Here is a 5,793-nt window from a genome sequence, read left to right on the forward strand (position 1 = left end):
ATTGTTGTACTGGAGACATGTCTTTTTCAGAACTGTATTTCCACAAAATCTGCTGAAAAGAGTTATTTGAGAAATGTTATATTTATTGCTTCTGTCCTGTACATGTGTAGCTGGTTTTCTGGTATGTTCTGACTCGTTGCTAAATTTTGGGCTTCAGCTCCATTAGCAAGCACCTTATACTGTATTAGGAGTGTAGATCTGCCAAGCCCAGTGAGAAGGTGGCCAAGGTCTGACTTAGGTTTGATGCGGGGTAAGGTAAGATGACTGGTCAGATCCTCCATGGAACCAAGAAAAATGAATGGAAATAATTGCTGCTCCCAGGCTGGTGTCTGAAGAAGCCTAATGGGATCCGGGGTCATTTTAGTCCACCATCCGAGATCAATATTTCAATCCAGCGATTTGCATTTTACTTCTGTTCCTCCTGACGTGGTAACATACCTTTAAACTGACAGCATTCGTCTTTCCCGGCGCTCTCAGTTACACAGATCAGCAGCGACTCATACTTTATGTTTGGATCATACTCCTTATATCATACACAGTGCCTTCCAAAAGAATTCAGACCTTTGATTAATTCTCTTCAATCCCCATCAGTCAGTGTAAAGTCTGGATGTTCTCAATGTGTCTGCAGGGGTTTCCTCCAGGCACTCTGGTTTCTTCCACCAGCTCCAGCTGCAGTTCAAGTGAGTTGGTGTCTCTAAATCGCTCTTACTTTATCAATGGTTAAGTAACTGTTCTTATGTGTGTGGCTACCTTGTAACAGACTGGTCTCTTGTCCAGGGTGTACATCCCCCTATCATGTCTTGTGCCCAGTGATTCCAGGATAGGCTCTGGACCACCTCAACCCTGATTAGTGGTTATTGAAAATGGATGGATGGATGGATGGATGGATTCTTTCATTTAACTGAATCATCAATGGTAAATAGAAATTTGTCATTTTATTTCAAAACACTGAAAGTGTTAAGGTGGCATTGTTTTATGTCGGAAAACATTCTTCAGAAAAATGAAAAAATAATGAACGAGGCTGTTTCCATAAGTTTTCAAATTTCGCACAATAATACTTGGCAGAGCCACCTTGTGCTGCAATATCCAGTTTAAAGCACTACTCAAGGGTTTGGGTACTTCTATCAGTATTTGCTTGAACTGACTTCAGATTTGACACACGATGCATTTTGGTCAAAATTACAGTGAATTCTTTAACTCCTGTTCTGGTTCTCTTTTAACAACAGTACTGTCAAGATTTCTGAAAAACGTTATTTCTGCTCACACCCATCTGTACTCCGCAGTGAATATTTTTGTAATTGTACCTGAGTCATTTCTGGGCACAGAAAGTGCACGTTTCTCAATCACTGGGTAACATTGGTTTCCTGATTCCTACTTTATGGTGTTCGTTCCAGTTTGAGAGTCCAGTTCAAACACAAGGTGCTCAGGCACTTCTTTGTATCTTACGGTAAAAACAAGGAAGATTAGATCGTTCCAAGACTTTAAACTGCTACCCTCACTTTACCCTAATTTCAGGGGATATCACAGGGTTCCAGCGTGCAAACATCTTCACTTACAAATGGCAATTTTGAATCACCAATTGACCCAAACACATCTTTGGACTGTGGGAGGAAACCAGAGCACCCAGATGAAATCCGCATGATCACGGGGAAAACACGTAAACTCCACACAGACTGGGTCAATTGTGCACCGAGGTCCAAAGACCCCAGGTGGCGTGAGACAGCACTGTGACCCTCAGTGACAGCTGGGCAGCAAAAACATACCATCATAGATAAGACTCCTGGGATGCAGCAGCTTCCTTTAACTGTGCTTTAGAATCACATGTCTGCATCCAACTCTCTCTTTCTGTTGATGTAATGCACTAGTTGTATTTTTTTCTGAGATGTACACTGCTTTGGAGAAAAGCATCTGTTCAATGGATAACTGCAAATGTAAATGCACCCTGGGCCCAAAAGGGTAAGCAGTCCCTTGATAGCAGGATTGAGCGATAAAAGTAATCAAGAACAAATGTATATTTCATGAACTATGTGTTCCAAACTGAACACTGGCACTGGGTCACATTAGAGCAGTCAGATGACAGTAATGGCGAAGCACACCAATCCTCCACATCACATGCTGATACAGTTCCATTTGCTCAAACCTACCATGACCCTGGGGGGCCTTCCCATTTCAGTCATGCACCCTACTGCCCCTGAGCCAGCTGGAAATGCACCAACCTTTTGCTGCTGTTTCCATCGCACAGAGATATGACCGAGCCTGACAATGAGGTAGAAAAAGGCCCCTTTGTGGAACACACTCGCTAAACGCAGGGAACAAACATATCCGAGTGAACGGACCAGTTTTCTCCTTGTTTCCTTTAAACAGAGACATTCTCTGTGAGGGGGTCATAAAACCTGCTTACCTCACAAATCCATTCCAAACCCATATTGAAGTCTTCAGTGAGCAGGGGGAAATTGAAAACAAGTGTGTGTGTGTGTCTGAGAGCGGGAGATCGACCATGCAAGAGAGTGTGTGTGGAGCATATGAATTTCTAGTGTACACATGCAAAATACCTGCTCTGCCAAGACATTGCATGTATTGCACACTCATCTATGGGTGTTGGAGAAGTGTGCAGCATTACTACATGTGTTTGTGTGTGAGAGAGTGAAGGGGCACCCACACACACATACACACACACACTGCCGAAGATCCGTCTCTGGGTTGTGTGTTCTGGACCTCCCTTCACATCAGTGAAAAGTTGTGATTTTCTGCCCCACTCAACAGGACACGATCGTTGCCACTTCCTCTGTTTTGTACTTGCAGATACCATGTTTGACCAATTGAAAAACCCATCTATTACACCCCTCAGCAAAGTATTTGCATAAATTTCTCTAGTAAAAATATTTGGCTGTATAAAAGGATCAATAAGCAACTTGTAATTATTTACCCAGCAGGGTAAGTACCTTGCTCAAGAGTATTACAGCTGGAGGTGGGATTCAAAGCTGCAACCTTCAGGTTCAAAGGCAGCAGCTCTAAGTACTATGCTACCAGCTGCCTCTTACATTTTTTCAATAACCTTGCAAATCTGTCTAAAGGCTCCAGAAAGCACACAACATCAACCACCGATTTTATGACTGCTTCCCATCGATATTGTTTTCTCAGCCAGTGTGAAACATTATCAGTTTCACATCATTCCACATCTTGTTAGGTTTTTATCCAAAGGCGCTTAAATGAAGCGCCTCTTACATCATATCACTGCACGTTCCACATCCACCCAGCTAAGGAAGCTCCTTGGCCACTTTGACCACATTTAAATACATTTGAAACAGATCTGTAGCAAGTCATGCAAGAACTCTTCCACGTCCAAGAATATGTTTTGAAACAATAAATAACGAAGCAGTGAACGTTGCCTTGCCTGCACAACATGTGCTAAAGATTAAAGTGAAGGCCAGTGGTTCCAAGAGGAAGTGAATCTGTGATTCACATGAAAAGTCCAGTGAGAGCATACGCTAAAAGTGAAGCGTGGACTTCCGAATGGCGGTTGGACTCCTGAGGAAAGTGGAACTTTACTGTGTTTTTCCTCTGTGCCAACCAACCAACCAATTCCAATAACTGCTTGTCCCGAGTGGGGTTGCGGTGAGTCGGAGTCTATCCTGGAGACATTGGGGACAAGGCTGAAGGGGGGCACACCCTGGATGGGACGCCAGTCCATTGCAGGACCGCAGCTAGCTACCCAGACACAGAGCCGGGTGAAGGTACTGGAGCAATTGTAGGGCAAGCACCGTGCTCAAGGGTACTACAGCAGGGGATCGAGGCAGGGATCGAACCGGCAACCTCCGGAGCAAAAGGAAGCCACTCCCTCGCTGTGCCTCAAAAGGAAATCCATTACTATACTGTGACTCATCTGGAGAAGCACCGACGTCTTTTCTGGCGTCACGCGACAAATTGCTCAAACCGGCATTTTGTAGGATCTCCGTTGCCCAGGAAGGCCTTGCCTTGCCTCTTTTTGAGAGCTCAGTGGCACTGCTCTTCCCCCAATTCCAATTTGGATTTGGATTTAATTACAGGCTGCTGACAACGGGTGACTCAAAGGCATTGAGAAGGGTGGGTGGGTCGGGGGTTGGTTTTGTCATGCACCATATAACTGGGGGTCCCACACACTCGATTGCCCTCTCCCTGCACACACACACTTCCCCCATTTTTGACAAGCACATTAGCACAGACTCTGAAGGCTCCCGCATGATCGGATCCAGATGCGCGGCAAGCACACGTACCCTACATACGTGCATTTTGGGTCATTCCATACTACAATACACACAGAACATTGCATGCTCACGGTGCAGCACGTCGCTGTTTAACGCCTGGCAGTAACACGATGTTTTACCTCTCATTCTGGACACAGATGCCATGTGGAAAGCAAGTAAAATGTAACTGTGGACTTTCTGCGCTGCTTTTGTAGCGCTTTTGTTCGCTTCAAATTGCGCCACATTGTCCTTAGATGCACCGGTAAGAATGGTGAGATAAAAGCAGAAAATTGGGAATGTGGAACATCTACTTAAACTGGCTGTCCAGCTGTTGGGAAAAAGTGTGCTGCTGGTGGGCTCAACAGGGCCTGTGCTTGGGAGCAGTGGCTCTCGATGACCCGCAGTAGCATTGCACTCTTCTCCAGAAGTTCTGCCCCACCCCACAACTCACACACTCTCACACACACACACACTCTCACACACACACACACACACACACACACACACACACACACACACACACACACACACCATCTGAACCGCTTATCCCATACAGGGTCACGGGGGAACCGGAGCCCACCCGACAACACAGGGCATAAGGCTGGAGGGGGAGGGGACACACCCAGGACGGGACGCCAGTCCGTCGCAAGGCACCCCAAGCGGGACTCAAGCCCCAGACCCACCAGAGAGCAGGACCCAGTCCAACCCACTGCGCTACCACGCCCCCCCCCCCCCCCCCCCCCCCACTCATGCTGGAGTAAACAAAGACACTCGGCCAGCATGGACACTTGGAAAGCCAGCATGTGGAGTAGAAGGGATTCTGGAGCAGGGCGTGGTGGCGAACGGAGCTGCTGGATACCCCCCAAACTCGCCTTTAGGCGGAGGTCCAACGTGGGGAACACAGGGGCGCTAAAAACAAGTCACAAGACGTGGCACCATGTGGCCCTGTGGAACCGCCACACGGCCAGCGTGGAGACTAACGCATCCCACAGCACCAAGTACACCGGCAAGACCTGAACACAAACAGCAAATCTTGTAGCTGTCTGGTTTTACATTGGGAAAAAAGTATCTATAATTACTGCAATTGTACTGCTCTGTGTGCAATTACAGATGTTCAAGTATAAGTATTTTAATTGAATTAAAATTGTTAGTTACACAGGTATTCATAAGTAATCCGCTCAGATGCTTTGTGTGGAAATAAGTGGAGGCATGGATTCTCAAGCCTAACTAATGAAAATGTTGCAGAAATGTTCAGATAACATGTAAAGTGAGAAAACGGAGAGGAAATGTGAAAGTTTTTTTCATGAGTGTTCAGAACAATTCATGACCACATGCAGTACAAAGTCAGGCAGAAATGGCATCGGTCAGTTTCTCCGTCACACCGTCTCTGTCCCTCTAGCAGTCGCTTTCGCTTCATCGCTTGTGGCTCTGGCTTGTGCCCTTCAGAAGGGAAATGAGACACAGCTGAAGGGTTAAGTGAGCATCTGAGAAGGGGGTGTGGAAATGGAGCAAAGCAGCGGGGGCTATATAACCCTGCAGAAGCACAATCTGAGCTTTATCCTGGTGGCCC

Source organism: Scleropages formosus, chromosome 22, assembly GCF_900964775.1.
Source record: "Scleropages formosus chromosome 22, fSclFor1.1, whole genome shotgun sequence".
NCBI classification, from domain to species: domain Eukaryota; kingdom Metazoa; phylum Chordata; class Actinopteri; order Osteoglossiformes; family Osteoglossidae; genus Scleropages; species Scleropages formosus.